We start from the raw sequence: 20,592 nt of genomic DNA, 5'->3' as shown, positions 1-20,592 counted from the left end.
AGGTCTCCTGTGAACATCAATTACAGGAGAATGTGTTTCTATTTTATGTTTGCTTGCGACTTCCGAGAGTCCTGATTTCGTGGGAAGTATTCCTTCCAGAGGCTGCCCACTGAAGTCTCCTTTCTAGGTTAGCTGAACACTAAAATAAGCTAGGAACACACAAACTCCTCCTTAATGAGCGCTTCCTAGACCCAGGTTAAGGGAAAAGGTCACACCCGGAAGGGTTACCAGAAATGCTGGCCACAGCAACAAGCCAGACACAAGCCACTTTAAACAACACAGAAGCAATGATCATGTATGCTTTCTTGAGAACCACTGAGTGGCTATTGTTTTAAGATTATTTTAATTTTATTTATGTCTTTTGGGGAGGGGGGTTGGTTTTTTGAGACAGGGTTTCTCTGTGTAGTTTTGGAGCCTGTCCTGGAACTCACTTTATAGACCAGGCTGGCCTCGAACTCACAGAGATCCACCTGGCTCTACCTCTCGAGTGCTGGTATTAAAGGCGTGCGCTGCCGCCACCCGGCATTATGTGTCTACTTTCGTCTCTGTCCATATGTATATTCCCGGGGAGGCCAGAGGAGGCTACCAGATCCCCTAGACCTAGAATTTTGGTGGTTGTGAGCAGCCTGACGTGGGTGCTTGAAACAGAACTCCGGTTCTCTCCAACAGCAGCAAGTGTTCATTCGACTGCTGAGGGGTTGGCTGTTCCTTTTCTCTTTCCACCATGACTTAAAACAACATGTGACCCTCACCATGCAGCTACCTGCTCTTAAACTGCAGCCTCTGGAACCACGGACCAACGTAGACCACTATTCTTTATAAGTGGCCCAATCTCAGGTATTCTGTTATAGTATCAGAAAAGGACTAAGATCAAATGGTGTTCTTAATACCATCCATCACCGTGGGGGTCAGGATTTCAGCAGATTAAAGGGGTGAGGCACAAGTATTCAGACCACAGCACATGGGAACTGCCAAGGAATTCTACAAATGATGATTAAATTCGGGTTCGGTTTCTAAGGACTTAGGGAACGGAACCAGGACACTCAGACATAAGGAAAAGTAAGCCTTGGTCACGCATACTTGCACCGTCGTTCTTCAAGCCATGTCAGGCTTCACCAGGTGGCTTCAGTGTCTAGCCTGTGCTCCTCATATACCGCCTTCTATCAGTTCATTACATGACATAAGCATAGTAGGAATCTCAGACACAGTCAAATCAAACAATCAAAAGACCCTTTTCAATGGCTACATGCTCTTTCTCAAAATAAATTTCTTGTGACCATTATAAAATGATTTAAACCTGAATAGCCCACATGACAGGTCTCTGTTGGTTTAGGATAAGCAATTTAATCTCTCCAAACCCTTCGGGTATGTTCTTGGTTTCAGTCATGCTCATCTGAGTCTGTCTTTTTGGAGCTGTGGTGAGACAGAAAGGCACCATGAGCAAGCTCCTCACCTGGCAGCCAAGGCCCAGACACCTAGAGAACCAGGCCAGGGAGACTCACTCACGTGACCTATTTCTGTTATGCCTGAGCCATGAGCCTCCCAGAGATCACCAGGAGTCTGAGTTCATATGCAAAAGCAAAGAGCCTTTATTGCAAGCTCGAGCTTGGGCTTCCTGTCCATTCCAACATAGCAGTTAGATCAGGGAGAGCACTGAGCTCAGTTGAGGCAGGGTTTTTAAGGAGTAAAGGATGGGGTAGGAGAATTCTGGATTCAGATGGGGATTGAACTGACTGGGCAGGAGTGAGGTAACAGAAGTTTTGTCAAACAGGGATTGGTACTGGCGTTGCTGTGAGGAAATTGGCAACTTATATACAAGTGATGTAAGCTATCCTTCATGTTCTAGAGCATCTAGTGCTGTTTGTCTCAATTCTGATTGGTCCCCTGCAGGGTACAGCCTGTGGCTTTTCCTGGTTATTGTAATGGTGAGGCCTAGTTCCCAGTATTGTTAGTCTGCAGCCTGTCATGGTTCACTAACATTGTTAGGCCTCTTCAGTTTCCTCTGTCAGGTCCCATCTTCTAATAGCCCATTCTGCTAGAAACTTATTCACGATGCAATCAGCTCTCGGTTATGCCACTATCTGGGGACTAAGCCTTCCACACGAGAGTCTTTGGAGGGTGAGGGAGGCAATCCACACACAATCATAGCACTGTTAGACACAGGAAATGGGACCTGCCCCTTCCCAATGTCTTCTGACCATATTCCCTGAGCCTCTTTGGAATGTGCAGGGAATCATGGAGTTGGCCTGGTTTAGCTGCCTTGAGAGGCGTTCATTGTAGCATGAATCTTAAAAGTTCTTATTAATAAAATCAAACCCGAGGCCAGTTATTGGGGTCAATGCTGGTAGATCAGAGAGACAGAACAAGCCACAGCTATCTCACCTCGCCAATTCCTCAGCTGGTCTTGTCTCCTCAGACTGGAGGCCTCTGAGTCCTCATCCCAATGGCTCTCAGCTGAATTGCTGCTCAAAAGCCTGAATGCTTAACCAGCCAAAAGCTTAACCAGCCAAAAACTTCTAGTTTTTGGTCCTCACGCCTTATATATCTTTTTGCTACCACCACTCCCTGGGATTAAAGGCTGGCTTTCTGGGATTAAAGGCGTGTGTCACCATGCTTGGCTATTTCCAATGTGGCCTTGAACTCACAGAGATCCAGAGGGATTTCTGTCTCTGGAATGCTAGGATTAAAGGCGTGTGCTATCACCGCCTAACTAGTGGCTTTTCTGTTCTCTGACCCCAGATAAGTTTATTAAGGTACACAATATTTTGGGGAACACAATACCACCACAGTTCGTCATAGGTTTTTTCAGGTTAGAGTCTGTGGCTCCTCAGGTACTATGTGCCTTTCGGTTCTGAGAAACCAAGGTACCCCCTTAGGCAGTGGAGCATTCAGGATGCCAGAGTTTCTCTGCATTCTGTAGAATTCAGCAATGCATTTCCAAATTTGGCTGAATAATTAGTCTTAGACATTAATCTTGTGTTGCCTGTGTAGCCTGCAAAAATCATTGTATCCTGGCAACTACAATTGTATTCTTCCTGGCAACTGCCATTGTATTCTGCTTCTGATAACGGGGTAAGTCTAATTGTTTGCAACTAGCTTGCCTCAGCCCCAGTCTTGCTGAGACCCCTCTGACCCAACCTGATTGACACTCCTTCTGACCATAGTCAGATAACTCTGGCTCAGTGATTTCGGTGGTTTGAAAGAAAATGGACTCCATAAGGAGTGGTACTATTAGGAGGTACAGCCTTGTTGGAGGAAGTGTGTCACTGTGGGGGCAGGCTTTGAGGTCTCCTATGTTCAAGCTGCACTCAGTGTGGGACACAGACTCCTGCTGCCTGTGGATCAAGATGCAGGACTCTCAGCTCCTTCTCCAGCACCATGTCTGCCTGCACACCACCGTGTCCTGCCATGATGATAATGGACTAAATCTCTGAACTGTAAGCCAGCCCCAGTTAAATGTTTTCCTTTATAAGCATTACCATGGTCATGGTGTCTCTTCACAGCAATAGAAACCTTGACTAAGACAATAAGAGCTGGCACTTACTGTTACCCACAAGCCTCCTGTACTGACCAAGATTGTGCTCAGTTAACTTTAAAACTTGCTCGGGCACATTTTTAGTTCTATTTGTGTCCCATGGTAGAGTGCTTGCCAAGCATCTGAGGGTTGGATTTAATCCCCAGCAAAAGAAGAGAAGGAGGAAAAGAGGTGGGAGGTAGATGTGGAGACCCACAAAGGTTTCTTAGTGAGATCCGAGCTTGCTTTACCCAGCAGGGCTTCATTAGAGGATGGCTTGACCATGTGTGTGGTTACCAGGTGATTGGAAAAGTCTGCACTTGGCTGTGCTAGGGGGAGGTCTTTTGCACCACCCCTTGGCATTCCTATAAAAGGACCTTTAGAAGAGACAGGAGGGGCCAATGGATATTGATTGAGGCCCTCCCAAGGCTATCCTGTGTTTCTGTTTCTCTTCTATCTTTCTACCTAATACTCTTATCTCTCTCTCCTCAAAAGTACCCTGGGGAAAAAGTGGGGGCAAGTCCCCCACAGGTAGACAGGGATAGGGGTGGGGGAGATCCTGTTGTTTGATGAAGAAATACTCTCTCCACCTCAAGGACTGTGACAGAGTCTTCAGGATTGGTGAGAGCCTCAACTGCTTTGCAACCTACCTTGAGCACCAGGTGGGACCCCAGGGGAAAAGGGCAGACACAGTACCCCAGGAAACTTTTCTCTCTGTTTGGATTCAAACTAGAGATTGATTCAAAAGATGTAAGTTATTTTAAAGAGCCATTCCACTCCTTCATATACAAGCAATAAGTAAATAAATAAACCTTGTACTCAAAATAGCTAAAAGGTAAGAATAACCCAATGCCCATACATATGAATCAACATCCAGTGGAATATTATTTAGCAAGAAAAGAAAACAAGTACTGATAGATGCTGCAGCATGGGTATATCTTACACACAGTAACCAATTCAAAGTAGCCAGACATGAAAGGTCACATACTATATGAAATATACAAAGTAAGGAGATCTTTGGAGACAGAAAACAGAATTTCATTTTCAGGGAGTAGGTACATAATTTCCTCTTTGATGGTGAGAACCTGTTTTGGAACCATGTAGAGATGCTGATTGACAAGACCGAGAATGTACTAACAGCTACTAAAGTGTTCATTTCAAAATGCTTTTATTTCATAGGAATACAAATGCAAATCAATGCAAATCCTGGGATAAATTTAAGGGTGGGAGACAGATGAGAAGAAAATGTATTGATATAGATGCTCCGAGGATTTTTTTTTTCCCCTTTCGGAAATATGATTCCTGTTTTTCATGATACACCCTGTTATGTGAAAATTCAATTATGGGAAGGATTTCTGCAGAGAGAAGAGGGTTAGCCATCACAGGCGCACCTTGTGTTATATAATAAGCAGGAAGTTTCAGTGTGGTCTGGGTGCTCACCTGGAGTCAGCTGAGACCCCAGGGGCAGAGAGTAGAGACAGTACTTATACCTGCCACTCGGCTTTCCAGCAGGCTGGTGGCTTCATCCTTGTCCTCACTACTTCCCTATGGGGCAGGGGATGGACAACCCATAGTCCTCAGGTCCCTAGATATAGGATACTTGGGCTGGAAACCTATAATCCTCAGGTCCCTAGATGTAGGATACTTGGGCTGGACAGTCCATAGCCCTCAGGTCCCTAGATGGAGGATAGTTGGCATTTCTCAGCAAATCTTGTGTATAAAAAGGGGGTGGGGTGGATATTATTCTCTAGATAGAGAACCCATCATGTCATGCTTCAAGGAGCCTCCCAGGATCCCAAGTGAGCAGTTCATTACTTTTTAAATGCCTGATAGTTGGAAAGGGGGAGACTCAGAAGAGTCAGAGAAGTAAGAAAAAACCCAAAGGGCTGGTTAGAGCCAGTGAGGTGCTGGGCTGTTTGTGGGCTGACAGCAATGACTTAGGATTCTGCTCTTGCTGGCATCTCCGAGGCAGGGGACTTGTTTACACAACAGTTTTTTGGGAATGGCTCTCGGGTGCCTGAGAGATGCTGCAGAGTTATAAGACATACATATCTACCATGCCCAATGGTGGGGGCCCACAGAGGCTCCCTGGTAAGAACTTACTCAAGGCCGGAGAATCTGAGATTGCTTTATCCAGCAGGGCTGCATAATAGGATGATTTGGCCACAGGTGTGGTTACCAGGTGTTTTGAGGGGTCCACACTTGGCTGTACACTGTGCTTTGATTCTGAAAGGGAAAGGTCGTTTTACCTCGGCCCTTGGCATATTATAAAAAGCCTATTAGGATAAAACTTTGGGCAGCTGGATATTGACACAGGGCCCTCCCGAAGCTACCCTGTCTCTCTGTCTTCTCGTTCTCTCCATCTATATTTCTGTCTAACGCTTTCTAATTCCTCTCTCCTCCCCTCAAGAACCCTTTGACAGGTTGGAGCTGGACTCCAACACCAAACCTTTTTTAGCAAATGCCCAGTGCAAGGTTGGGGTCCCGAGCACAGGCCGTCTGAAGGTTGGTGATACAAAATACAACTGTCCAGAGCCAGGCTCCGGTCCTTCCTATGCCCTGCTAGTGCGGCCTCTCCCCTGCCTTCTCCTTACTGTCCAGAGCCAGGCTCCGGTCCTTCCTATGCTCTCAGTGCGGCCTCTCCCCTGCCTTCTCCTTACTGTCCAGAGCCAGGCTCCGGTCCTTCCTATGCCCTCAGTGCGGCCTCTCCCCTGCCTTCTCCTTACTCTTTTTCTGCCTTCTAGTTTCTATCCTGAAGAGTGCCACACAGTTCTCTGTCAACACCAAAAGGGGTTAGGGGTCCTTCAGATTCTTTAGGGCTCTATAACACAGACCCAGATGTTTCTTACTACTGCTAAAACCCTCTCAAGGCCTCTGCCGTCTCATTAAAAGTTAAATAATTCTCAAAATATGTCAGTCTCTGCTCCAAGGACTTTATACACCCAGCCACACATCACCCAATAATGGAGTTTGTCATTTAGGTTATACTATCACTGTGCCAACCTCAAAGTACGTAAGCATGTAAAGACTGTTCAGTCACTGCTGAGCAGTGTAATCTACAGGACTGCTCTGGTCTTTCACTTACTCCAACGCCGCCATATAGCACAAGACAATTAGTGAAGTGCAAGGTCTGAGTTGAGGAGGAAAACCTCTTCTGGGCAGGGGACAGAAAACCTCACAGAGGAGTACGCCTTAGCTAAGCAGAGTAGTCTTCATAGCCATGAGTTCTAAGCTAAGGCTCAGAAGAGAGGCAGGTGGGAAAGGGTCCAGATGAAAGGCTGATGCATGGAAATGGACCATCAAGATATGATATGAACACTTTCTAGCATAATCACATCTAGACAGGTGGGTACATCAGACAGACAAAAATTTTGTACCTCTTTCAAAGCTTATCTGTAACACTCCAAAGCTGTAGCTTTGCTTAACGTGAAAGACAAGGTTTTGTGGGGGCTGGAAGCAGATGCCTAGTGGCAAAAGCCAGCTTTTTTTTTACAGTCCAGCTTTGGAACCATGTGTGTTCCGTCCAGTGAGGAGATCCTACAGTTGAGGGTTGAAATGACCCTCCATGGAGGCACTATATTTATCGAACTCACAGATCTCCTGGTGTCCCGTCCCCATCCTCCAAGAAACTCATTCACTTATTCTCCAAGCACACACAGTGCTCGGGAACAGAGAGTCTCCGAGAAACAAACTGTGTCCTTGGTGCGCTTCTGGATGATTCCAGGTTCTTTACCCTGTGAAGTGGCTGAGAAGCCTGCACTCCTGAAGTCCTACTGAGCCAGAAGTCCAAGAGGAGAGGCTTGAGAACAAGTGATCTGTGTGCTAAGGGAAGACAGCAGGATCCTGTACAATCCAGAATTAGTATTCTCTCCAGATCCTGAGCAAGGAACACCACCAGCAGCTGCAGCGTCCTCTAGGACAGTCAGTGGTTCTCATCCTTCTTCTGTGACCCCTTTAACACACTTAGTTCCTCGTGTGTGGTGACTCCCACCCATAAAATCATCTCATTGCTAATTCATAAATGTAATTCTGTTATTGTTATAAATCATAATATAAACATCTGATATGCAACCCCCCCAAGGGGGTCATGGCCCACAGGTTGAGAACTGCTGCTCGAAGAGAAGGTGGTAACGTTTGGTTCCCCACCCCATGCCTCTGGTTCCTGCTTCATTCTCCTCATTTGCTCTCTCCTCCTCTTTTTCTACTTCTCCTTTGCTACTTAAAATGTGTTCCCAAGACGCGGAGCATCAGACCCACCTCGGAGTCTGCTAGAAATAATCTCTTGGGCCCACGTGTGTGCCAACTGCACCCAAACATGGAGTCGACCCAGAACCACCTATAAGCTGTGCACATTAATATGAGGAGGGACGCCATCTGGCCCATCATCCAGGCTGAGTAGGAGATCCACGTTTTATTTTTTTGTAAATTTTTTTTAATTATTAAGAAAATTTCTATTCCTTTTACATATCCAACCACAGATTCCCCCTCTCCCCTTTTCCCACCCCCCCCCCCAGCCTTCCTCCCCAACCCACCCCCCATCCCCACCTCCTCCAAGTCAAGGTCTCCCATGAGGAGTCAGCAGAGCCTGGTACATTCAGTTGAGGCAGGTCCAAGCCCCTGCCCCTGCCCCCAGGCTGTGCAAGGTGTCCCACCTTAGGCACTGGGTTCCAAAAAGCCGGCTCATGCACCAGGGACAGATTCTGATCCCCCTGCCTAGGGGGCCCCCAAACAGTTCAAGCTAAACAACTGTCTCGAGTATCCAAAGGGCCTAGTCCTGTCCCATGGGGGCTCCACAGCTATTGGTCCACAGTTCATGGGTTTCACCTATGGCAAATGTTTCATTCTTGAGAAAAGACATGTCAGGACTGTAAAGTCAGCCAAAGACCTTTCAAAGGCTCTTAAGACTCGCATATACCTTATAACAGCAGTTCTCAACCTATGGGTTGTGACCCCTGGGGGGGGGTCACCTGAGACCATCCTGCATATCAGATATTTACTTTATGATTCATTAGAGTTATGAAGTAGCAATGACAATAATTTTATGGTTGGGGGTCACCACAACATGAGGAACTGTATTAAAGGGTCACAGCATTAGGAAGGTTGAGAACCCCTGCATTATAGGGTAGAGAAGGCAGATCTGATTGTAGTCTATTAGTTGTCTTCTTGCCTTTCTTTCTCTCTTAGCCTCTTCCCCCATCTCCTTCTCCTCCTCCTTCTCCTCCTCTTCTCTATGTGGCACAGACCGGCTTCAAACCTTTAATCCTCCTCCTCTGGCCTTATGAGGGCTAGGATTACAGGTATGTGCCACCACACCCGGCTGCAAGCTTGCTACAGTAGATGATCTAAATCAAGTCAGGGATGGATGGCCATAAAGGAGATTCTCTTTCTCTACTGCACCAGTGTCTTAGTCAGTGTTCTATTGCTGTGAAGAGACACCATGGCCATGACAGCTCTTACAAAGGAAAGCATGTAATTGGGGCTGGCTTACATTTTCAGAGGTTCAGTCCATTATCATCATGGTAGGGAGCATGGCAGCATGCAGGCAGACATGGTGCTGGAGAAGGAGCTGAGAGTTCTACATCTGGATCACCAGGCAGCAGGCAGAGAAAGACACTGGGACTGGCTTGAGCTTTTGAAATTTCAAAGCCCCACCCCCAGTGACACACTTCCTCCAGCAAGGCCACACCTCCTAATCCTTCTCAAATAGTGCCACTCCCTGGTGACTAAGCATTCCCATCCATGCACCTCTGGGGGCCCTTCTCATTCACACCACCACAGCCAGGAAAACCTCCCCCCCCCTTTCTTTTTTAGTGGATTTGTGTCCATCCTTCCTGTAAACATCTCCTTGCTTCTTCTCTGGCTTGTGTTCCCTGGCTTGCCCATCCTCCAAGAACACCATAAAGATGACTACTCTATGGCAGCACTTCCCCCATCCAGGCTAATTTGGCTAAGCAGTCTCAGAGGCAGAAGTGAAATCCCAGGTTTGGAAAGCCTGCAGGCGAGGCTGGAGAGAGTGGAAAATGGGTGCCAGCAGGTCCATCTGGGCAGGGAGGTGGGGTGAGCCCCTGCGGAGCCCTCCTGCAGGCGTGCTTAGTGAGCCCCTGCAGGCTGCCATAGGACAACACAGCCAGCCACTGCTGCAGCTGAGGGAGAAGCCAGTCCAGCCTCTGGCAAATAATCCATTACTAGTCTGGGTCAGACTGTAAAGCAGTGGTTCTCAACATCCCTAATACTGTGACCCTTTAATACAGTACCTCGTGTGGTGGGGACCCCCAACCTCAAAGCTATTTTCAATGCTACTTCACAACTGTAATTTTGCTACGAATTGTAATGTAAATATCTTGTGTTTTCTGATGGTCTTGGGCGTGAAAGGGTCATTTGATCCCCAAGGGGTCTCCACCCACAAGTGGAGAACCAGCTGTTTTAAAGTCTGATGACAGCTATGATGGGTAGAAATATGCTGAGCAAAGTGAAAGCCCAGCCTAGGAAATGATATGAGCCATGATATAAACCGTAAGTTTTACAATAAAGCAGAGTGCAAGAAATGTTAAATATGACTTTTTAATATCAAATATATAAAACTTGTGTTTGGGACAAGGGATTCAAATACGTTTATCTCTCCTACCTTAAAAGACTTTCAGGTTGGGGATTTAGCTCAGTGGTAGAGCGCTTGCCTAACAAGTGCAAGGCCCTGGGTTCAGTCCTCAGCTCCGGAAAAAAAGAAAAAAAAAAAAAAGAAAAAAGAAAAGACTTTCATGAAAAATTTTCACCTCCCCCCATTACATGAAAGTCCACTGCTGTGTTCCAGTGGTCTTTGCCCATCTTCCTCCATTTCCTGTGTGTGCATTATTTTCAGACTAGCCAACCGAATAGAGACTGTGAGGTTGTGTTCTAGCCAATGGGAAGAGACACAATCACCACCTGGTTAGAATAAAAACCAATGCACTTTCTGTCCTTGAGAGTAAAAGTTTGGCTGGGCGTGGTGGTACAGGCCTTTAGTCTCAGCACTTTAGAGGCAGAAGCCTCTCTGTGAGTTCAAGGCCAGCCAGGTCTACAAAGAGAGTTCCTGGACAGTCAGGGCTCCATACAGAAACCTTAACTCAAAAATAAAGAGAGGAGGTCTCTCTTTCTGTGTAGCCCAAATGTATCTCTAACAAGAGCAACAGCAAGAAACAAATAGTTACACAGAGGAGCTCCAATGATGGCCTGTTGATACTCATTCACGTTTTCTCAATATTTTCCTTAGTTTAACTAAGAGATTGATTTCAATTCCCCTACAGGACACCATACAAATACTTAGCTTTAGGAGCTGGGGTACAAGTCAATGGTGCAATGCTTTCATTGCATGTATGATGCCCTGGATTTAATCCCACAGTATCCCCAAAATAAAACAAACCAACAGCAAAACATTGTTGTTGTTTGTTTGTTTTCCCCAACATTCTTGGCTCTCAGACAAACAAAACAAAACAAGAGTGACATCTTAGATACTACTGGAACCAGATATGGCAGAATTAAGAAAATAAGATAGAGATATTTGCTGTCTGGTCTCCAGATTCTCTTCTGGAAATGGAAAACCATGCTAAAGAGGATAGGCCATTATTACTGTGTGTGTGTGTGTGTGTGTGTGTGTGTGTGTTTATTACCTGATCTAAAATGTGGAGAAGAAACCAAAGCACAGGAAAGTTCAACCATGAGATTGTTTCTGTGGTGGCTGGATGAGGTTCTAGAACACAGTAGATTTTTATACTGGCCGCAATGTGAATACTAAAGACAGAGGCCAGAGGCCTTCAGGGGCATGGATTCTAGGTAAGAGTGAGGATACTTGAGGGTTAGGGATAGAGTCAGTAGTAGAGCGCTTGCCTACCACGCACGTGGCCCTGGGTTTAATCTCCGTCATGGCGTGGGTATAGCTAGGGGAGCAATTAGGTGTTCAAAAGAAATGATGCTTTAGTCCGAGTCATGGATCTCTGTGCTTGGTGTTGCTCGATGCTCCAGATTCTATTCCGGAGCCCATTCTGTTCTAGAGTCTAGAATATTCCCTCTATGCCCAGCCTCGTCCATCCAGTGTGCTCCAGTAAGGAATTCTACACACAGAGAGTTAGGGTGAACTATTGCCGGACTTGAGCTCTGTTTTGGACATGAACTCTGTGAGGCCCAGATAGGAGCGGTACTGGTTCCTGTGCTCTGGCACACCCTCAGTGCTGTGTAGAAAATGCCCGGAAGCATTGCAAACTCAGTTACAGCTTCCACTGAGAACACTCCGTTAGTAAACTTTGCTTGCCTGGCACAGCGTCTTGCTAGGTGGTGGGAGGCCTTGGACTCCATGGATAGCCCAGGCTGGCCTCAACCTTGTGGCAGCTTCTGCCTCAGCTTTCCCAGAGCTCGGGTTACAGGTGTAAGCGCTTTCATAGGCTGATTTGGAGAACGAGGTTGTGTTTTCAAGGTCTTAGTTTTCTGTGTGTCCACCTGCTGCGCTCTCCTCGGGGCTCAGCCCTCCCCAGTGTGGGTAAAATGTTTGGAAATGGATGCGAGCAAACGTAACAGTGGCCCTTTCTTTGGAAGCTGTTCCTTGGCGGAGTCATTTTTGCTCCCCTTCTTTGCCAGGCAGTCTAAATTCTCAAGAAAAGCTCCACCTGAATTGTTAAGATGTTAACTGCTAAATAATCCTTGTTTAGATTTACAACTTCGTAACTTCTGATCGCCTTCAGGCACCTGCTGTGTTCCCTGTTCTTTAATTCTACCCGTTAACTAACACAAGGCCTGTAAATGAAGGGGAGGCTTAATCTGCTGAAAAGTAAGGTCTTGTGACTGGCCCCTGGGAAATCAAGACTCGGGGTGATGTCAAATCCAGAGGCCAAAGGAGACACTGACCTGAATGACATTCCTCTGGGTGCAGCAGCACCTGTTCCTCTTGTCCCTGCCTCCAAAAGCCCTTTGAAGCCCTGAATTTCCTAAGATGGCTCTTTGAAGAGGACAGCCCTGCTATCTTCTCATGACCAGCCTCTGAAAGAAAAATCTGACCCCCTTTCCACCAACCTTTACCTCCTACGTATGGGCTTTTAGGTATTGATCAACTGGACCCGCAGTAGTAAGAGGCTAGCAGATGCCGCTCGACCAGAAGAACCATCAGCTGGAAGCGCTTTAGGACTCCTCGGATTGGGTTTACATTAGGGACTTTATCCTCATTGGATGACTTTGATATGGGGACAAAAGGCAGGAGGTATCGGGGATGATTGGTTTGAGGTATTGACATGGGGAAAGTGATCATCTGGTAGAATGTTTGCAGTGTGCAATGTCCTGAACTTGACCCCCAACACCACATACAACCAAGGATGGTCGCTGGCCTGTTACTCCAGCACTCTGGAGGTAGAGCAAGAGTACCGAGGTTAAAGGTCATTGTGGGCCACGTAGTCAGTTGGAGGACAGTCTAGCGAACATGAAACTGTTGACCAGATACAATTCAACACTTTGTTCTGCTTCTGTTTCTTTAAGTCAAGGTCTCATTATGTGGCCTGGACTGGCCCTAAACTCATGATTCCTCCCTCAGCCTCCAGAGTGCTGGAATTCCGAGTGTACACTCCTAGGCCAGATAAAATCCAGAACGCTTAGTGAATCATGAAGCCTGTTTGACTCACGATTCCGTACCTTAGTGGCTGTTCCGCTGTCGGCAGGTGTTGTGGAATATTTGTTTAACTAGGCAAAGGTGTCTTACATTTGTTTATGCTGAATTTGTTTAACTATGTAAAGATGTGTTGCATTTGTTTATGCTGAATTTGTTTAACTCAAAGGACCAAGCAGATGCCATAAAAGGCTACTCAGTCTTCTCTCAGAGATCAGGCCTTAATTTCAGTTTCCTGAGACTTGAGCAAGCAGTCTCTGGGAGGGACATGAACAAAAGACCTAGTCCTTGCAGTAGCTCCCTTTCTGCACGTACTCTGACTGCTCAAGGTTCAGCCAGTTGTTTACCGTCTGGGACCTCTCACCAACTTAGAGCTATGTGCATGGGTCAATGTGAACGTGTGAGACCAGCCAGCCTCCATGGCAGCTCAAGGACAAAGCCTGGGATTTTGTTCAGGCCTGCCCAAAAATGATAACTGTAACCCTCAACCAGTAAATTCAAAGGTTACACACCCTCACCCAATCACATGATGCAGAGGCTTGTACCACCCTGCTTGTGGTTTTTCCCTTTAAAAAACCCCTCGCCCTGAGAGCTCAGGGGCCCCCTCCTCCACCCTCTGTGTCGGAGTGTTGGACATCGACCGAGCCTGGGCTTGCTTGTTATCAATAAACCCCTGTGTGTTTTGCATCGGATATCGGCTCTGTGGTGATCTTGCTCTGGGTGGGGAGGTAGGGGTGAGGCGGTGGGGAGTGGGGGGTGTCTCTTGACATGGGCATAACATAACAATGTAAAGATGTGTTGTTGCATTTGCGCTAATTAAATAAAAATAACCTAAACTCAGAGAGGTGGGGCCAGCAACTAGTAGACAGGAAGTAGCAGGGAGGAGCTTACAGTGGGAGCAGCAGGGCGGAGCTTACAGTGGGAGAAGCAGGGCGGAGCTTACAGTGGGAGAAGCAGGGAGGAGCTTACAGTGGGTTTTTTGGGGGGCAGTGTGGAAGAAGAGTGGCTTCCAGGATGCTGGTTAAGAGAGAAAGTTAGCCAGTTGCTGTTCTAACTCCCTGAGCTAGAAGGTTTTCACCCCAGCCTTTGAATCGCATGTTTTATTAAAACAATAGAGGGGCTGGAGAGATGGCTCAGAGGTTAAGAGCACTGACTACTCTTCCACAGGTCCTGAGTTCAATTCCCAGCAACCACATGGTGGCTCACAACCGTCTATAACGAGATCTGGTGCCCTCTTCTGGCCTGCAGTCATACATGCTGTATACACAATAAATAAATCTTAAAAAAAAAAAAGAAAGAAAGAAAGAAAGAAAGAAAGTTAGCCAGTTGCTGTTCTAACTCTCTGAGCTAGAAGGTTTTCACCCCAGCCTTTGAATCTCACGTTCTACTAGAACAATAGAGGGGCTGGAGAGATGGCTCAGAGGTTAAGAGCACTGACTGCTCTTCTAGAGGTCCTGAGTTCAATTCCCAGCAACCACGTGGTGTCTCACAACCATCTGAAATGAGATCTGATGCCCTCTTCTGGCCTGCAGGAATACAGGTATATATAATAAATAAATACATCAAAAAAAAAAAAACAATAGAGATTTAGTTAAAGCTGCCTTTACCAACAGCAACAGAGCCATTGTCTGGGGGAACAGAACCCCCCCCCCCAGGCTACGGCCCTAGTAGCCAGTAAAGCGCAACCACTGAGATGAAGGTAAAACAGAAAGCATGTTATTTAACCTCTCGGGGTTTTAATTTCTTCATCTATAAAATGAGGATGATAATAGCACCTCCTATGGAAGATGTAAGGATTAAGTGAGATGAAAATCTGAACGTGCCCAGTACTGAACAAGTGTCAGTAATCCCACAACCACTTCTTATGGCTTGGACAGAAGTTCCCTTGTGAAGACCCATGTGTTGAAGACTTGTTCCCAAAGTAGTGGGACTTTGGAGAGAGAGGTGACTGGATCATAAAGACTCTAGTTCCACTGGCAGATTAATTCATTGAGGGGTTCCTAGCTGAATGTGCTGTCGGGAAGAAAGGCTTAGCTGGAAGAAGTAGGTTCCTGGGAGAAAATGAAAACACTGAGTTCTTTCTCTCTGGCCATTGTGCTCCTAGGAAATAGGCACAGGGGTAAGCCTTGAGAGGTGACATTGTCCTTAAGCCCCTCCATGGCTGCTCCGCCTCATTGTAACCCAGAAACAATGGAACCATGTGACCACGGACTGACACCTCTGATATAGTGAGCCAAAATGAAATTTTCCTCTTTGAAGTTTTTTTTTTTCCTCAGATAATTGATCACAGTGATAAATTGATCATTATACCATTCTTAAGTACTTTGAGGATGGATGTTTGTGTGTCCTGCCCATTCATATGCTGAAGTCCTGACTGCCCTCCCCCCCAGTGATGGTTCTGGGAGGGAAAGCCTTTAAATGGTGATGAGATCATTAGGACAGAGGTCATGAAGGATTAGTGATCTTATAAGAGTTTCTAAGAAAGTTAGCAAGCCCCTTCAACTATGTGGGGACACAGTAGAACGCACTACCAGATTAAACTGGGCCACCACCAGATTAAAAAAACAAAATAAAACAAACAAAAAGAAAATCCTACGGCCACCTTGATCTTCGAACTCTCAGCCTTTGGTGCTGTTTGTAAAGTACATGGCTTGGGGGTTTTTGTTACAGCAACTCAGACAGACAACAGCAGACTGCAGCCAGGCTGACAGGAGGGAAGACCCACGGGCATTCTCCCACCAAACTTTACAAAGATAAGAAGGCCTACTCAGATAAAAATAACTGACTTTCATGCCTCCTGGGAAAAAACGGGGAGAGGAAATACAATGTACAAAATGAAAGTGTTATTCAACATGAAAAATGCTGCTGCCTGACCAGACAGCCACCTCTACCAGACATGCTCAGCCTCTACCTCTGCTTATCTTGAAGACCAGAGAGCCTGGAGGCACACACCTTTAATCCCCAAATGTCAGCTGGAGGCAGAAGGATCACATAGATTAAGGCCGTACTCAGCTCCATTGTGAGTTTGACATCAGTGTGAGGGTACAGAGACCTTGTCTCAATGAACAAATCTACACCGCCAACATTTGTTAGGTAAATGCAATTGGAGCTTTGTTCTCTCACGCTGTTCTGCCCTGGGTTTCTGCCTTATCACATCCCAGAAGTAAGGGAATCAGCGGCCATGGACCCAAAACTCAAACTATGAGTCCAGATAAACCTTTGTTTCCTGAGGCTGTTATTCTCGGGGTATATCTAATTGCTCCATACAATTGACGAACACAATTATCTTAACCCCAGCTCGCTATCTGCTGGTCCACTACCATATCCTATTCATGCCTAAATAGCCACTGGCCACCATCTGCGAGGGACAAGGTTCCCTTTGACCCACGGCTTGCTTTTCCTTTCTTCCTGCCTCCCCCTCAGAAGGAGAGACTGCGTAAACGAACCCTCATTTCAACACTTCTTCTGGTGAAATGACTCATCAAAGAATAACTGCATGCTTGTGTTTGTGTCTTCAACCTGATTTTGCAACATCCAGGAAGTTGATCAGCACTGACATTTTGTAACACGCTGGCATTGCCTCGCTGAGCTGCAAAGCAATTCCAAAACAGCCCGGCCCTCATTTGCTTCCACAGACTACGTCTGGAGAGGACAGGTTTCAGGTCAGAACGGATTTTGGAAACTCTCTTTGTAGCCACTGAGCTGCCCGTCATTCCTGGCTGTCCATTCTGGTGCAAGATCTAGTCCCAGCAGGCAAAGGAACTTTCTCTCATAGACCTAATCCCAACTCCTGCACCCCCTGAATGGCTCGCCTTGAGAAGTGTTCTAATGCCACGGTGTTTTCAGCAAACGCATCACTTTCCTTTGGTTGCCAATGGAGATGAAGCTGGGGATCCCAAGCGGGGGCTAATGGACTATGAGCCTGCATAGGTACCAGGCTTATTTGTGTCTCAGTACCAGCTTTGCTTGTAATCAGCCATATGTTGCCGGGTTGCTTTGACGACCTGTCTGTATCTATTTTCTCATTTTGAGAATAGAGATAGAACATCATCTACGTAGGGCCATGGGAGGGTTAAAAGTACAGCAGGTCCACTGTCTAGCCATGGACATAGGGAGATCACACTGTGTAGGTATCTGCTGTTATTGCCCTTCCCCTCTGGGGATTAAACCCAAGTAGAGCACTAGTCAGGTGCTCTCCCATTGAACTACAGCCCCAACTCATGAGTTTGTTTGTTTATGGGGCCAAAGCGGGCTAGAGAGATAATTCAGTGATTAAGACCACTGGCTGCTCTTCCAGAAGATCTGGGTTCAATTCCTAGCACCCGTACGGCAGCTTAGGACCACCTGCAACTCTAGTTTTAAGGGATCTGATGCCCTCTTCTGGCCTCCACAGGTACCAGGGACACACACACGGTGCAAAGACATACAGGCAGGCAAAACACCCATACACATAAAATTTCAAAAATGGGGCCTCAGTATGGAGTTCAGCCTGGCCGTGAGTTTGAGATCCTCCTGCCTCCGGTTCTCAAGAGCTGGGATTACAGGTACGTGCCACCCCAGCTGGTTTCTTCTCTCCTTTTTCTCCTGACTCCACCTGGACCTCACCCCAAATACTCATTCTGTTAGTTAGAAGCACTAGGTTAGCATGCACAAAGCCCCAGGTTTGAGTCCCAGCCTTGATGTGAAGAAAACATTGTGCTTATTGCTTCGGGAGAGGAGAGGAACGAGACAAATTGGTTTTCTCTTCCTTGTTTTTTATGTTTTGAAAAAAAAAAAAAAACACTACATCCTTATGTGGGAGTGGAGGAGGGGAAATGAGACTATCTAGAGAAAGATTGTCTTAATCTACAAGGATTCTAAAGCAAAATAAAGGCAAGAGAGAGGTGTGTGTGTGTGGGGGGTGTCCCCCTAGCCTAGGTGATAATAAAAAACAAAGATAACAAAAATAATAACTAAGATGATAAAGGGGAAGCCACTAGGCGGCAGTAGAGAGGCCTGTGGACAGCCTCATAAGTACCTCCTCTGCCTTGGTATGGTGTGTGAGTGTGTGTGTGTGTGTGTGTGTGTGTGTGTGTGTGTGTGTGTGTGTGTGAAAACAAAGTGGCAAATAAGCTCTGTTCCAGGGAATTACACCTTGTATTCACAAAGAAATTTGTGGTTTGGGTTTTAGTTTTAGTGGTTTTTTTTTTTTTTTTTTTTTTTTTTTTTTCCGAGACAGGGTTTCTCTGTGTAGCTTTGCGCCTTTCCTGGGACTCACTTGGTAGTCCAGGCTGGCCTCGAACTCACAGAGATCCGCCTGGTTCTGCCTCCCGAGTGCTGGGATTAAAGGCGTGCACCACCACCACCACCACCACCACCACCACCACCACCACCGCCCGGCGGTTTTAGTGTTTTTTTACATTTATTAATTTTATGGGTATGAATGCTTTTTGGCTGCATGAATGCTTGTGTACCGCTCTCACGCCTGGTGCTCTCAAAAGTAAGAAGGGGCATCAGCTCCCCTGAAACTGGATTTAGGGACAGTTGTGAGCTGCCACGTGGGTGTTGGGAATCAAACCTGGGTCCTTCTCTGCAAGAGCAACAAGTACTTTTTTTTGGGGGGGGGGGTTGAGACAGGGTTTCTCTGTGTAGCTTTGCGCCTTTCCTAGATCTCACTCTGTAGATCAGGCTGGCCTTGAACTCACAGAGATCCACCTACCTCTGCCTCCCGAGTGCTGGGATTAGAGGTCTTATTTCAATTTTTAAAGTGTGTCTGTGTGCGTGCACGCATGTGTGCGTGCACGCGCACTCACACTGCAAGGTCATAGGACAACTTTCAGGAATGGTTTCCTCTTCCCTTGTGAGTTCCAGGGATTGAAGTCAGCAGGCTTGTACAGCAATCATTCTACTGCTGAGCCAGTTCACTACGTGGTGTTTTTTTATAGTTCAGAGTGTATCAAGTCACTCCCAGTTTAGTAACTTAATCCACAGTCACTTATGTATTTACTATTCTTCATATTCATCTACAGGGACAGCTGATCACCTCTCTCGCATGGGGCAAAAAGCTGGATTCATCTGGGTCCTTTACTGTAACTGACACCCGTGATGGCCTGTTCCTCTCCAGGGTCACAGGATGTCTCCCCATTCAGTAGTCTAACAGAAGTTCCCCAATCAGAACTTCTATCATGGTGGCCGGATCCCAAAGAAGGTAATGGAGGGAGCTGGTTCCTGTCAGGTCTGACAGCATCAGAACTGCGTTGGTTCTGTCGAAATCTTCTGATGAAGGCAGGCCAAAATGCCAGACCAGCTGGCAGAGGAGAAGGCGAAGCTCCTTACGATGGGATGAGCAGCATGAATCTTCAAAAGGAACCAGACAGATTGGCTGTGACATCGGAAGCTGAGCAGGTCATTTAGAAGTGTGCTGTATTGCTGGGTGTAGCTCGGTTGTTGAATGCTTCTCTAGCCCATGTGAGGCCTTGGGTGTATACAACAAGTGCTTACAGTGAATAAATGACCGCTTTCAACAGAAAGGTACACAATGACTATGTGATTGACCTCGAGTGTGACATCAATCTCCTAAAGTTAAGGTGGAACCACACAAGGCACTAGGATCTTGAGCCCCAGGACAGCCTGGGCATCCCAACAAGCTCCAGGTCAGTCTAGGCTACTAGTGATACCCTGTCCCCCCAAACCAAAAAATAATGTTAAAACAGTGATTGAAAGTGATCTTGCTGGGCAGTGGTGGCACAGGCCTTTAATCCCAGCACTCGGGAGGCAGAGGCAGTCAGATCTCTGTGAGTTCAAGGCCATCCTGGTCTCCAAAGCGAGTTGCAGGAAGAGCACAAAGCTACACAGAGAAACCCTGTCTTGAAAAACCCAAAAAAAAAAAAAAAAAAAAGAAAGAAAGAAAGAAAGAAAAAGAAAGTGATCTCTTCCTCTCCCGCTCCTACCCAACAGTCTCAGGGGGAAAATTCTTCATTTCTGAGTTCTGAATTGTGAGCTATCAACAAAGCACTCATCTCCAAGTGTACTTGTTTTTCTTGGATGAAGTATTCTGACTTTATGTACAGAGAGGTCATCAGGAAAGCCTCTGTCTCCTTCCAGGGTGTCAGCCTCTCCATCCTAGGGGTGCTGACCTTGCAGGAGGACCTGCCTTTCTCAGGGCTGTTTGCCTGCATGCCTGGCAGCCAGGGCCTCACCTTGGGGGGAGGGGCGGCATTTCACCTGCAGGTGAGATGATTCCATGGCAATTAAAATAATAGCTCTGTATGTCTCATAGACCAGAAATGAGGAAGTCCCAAAGGGCTTTGAGAAGCTGATCAGTATCCGGCCCAAGGTTCATGAAAGTCACTGCCATGTGGTAGAGAAGACGGAACTGAATAGGAAAGCGTTCAGGCCAGGTTGTGCCAGGCAGCAGGGTAAGACGGAAATTACTGTGGGATTATAGCCTGATAATTTTGGGGACACACATTGTTTTTTA

The 20,592-nt window shown here is 46.6% G+C and overlaps 1 long non-coding RNA gene across 2 annotated transcripts; it reads left to right on the top strand.

Annotated features, from left to right (window-relative positions):
* Positions 1 to 16,216: 16,216 nt before the first annotated feature.
* Positions 16,217 to 19,642, top strand: LOC119088693. 2 transcript variants are annotated; one of them, XR_005092389.1, is made up of 3 exons: positions 16,217 to 17,063; positions 17,527 to 17,677; positions 19,142 to 19,642. It is a non-coding gene; the product is annotated as an uncharacterized LOC119088693 (long non-coding RNA). The 2 variants fall into 2 exon arrangements; XR_005092388.1 differs by having other exon boundaries at positions 16,225 to 17,677.
* The last annotated feature ends 950 nt before the right edge of the window (positions 19,643 to 20,592 follow it).

The sequence above is a fragment of the Peromyscus leucopus genome, chromosome 10 (genome assembly GCF_004664715.2).
Source record: "Peromyscus leucopus breed LL Stock chromosome 10, UCI_PerLeu_2.1, whole genome shotgun sequence".
Lineage (NCBI taxonomy): Eukaryota > Metazoa > Chordata > Mammalia > Rodentia > Cricetidae > Peromyscus > Peromyscus leucopus.
Note: the sequence above shows the minus strand (reverse complement) of the source record. Positions and strands in the feature narration are given on the sequence as shown.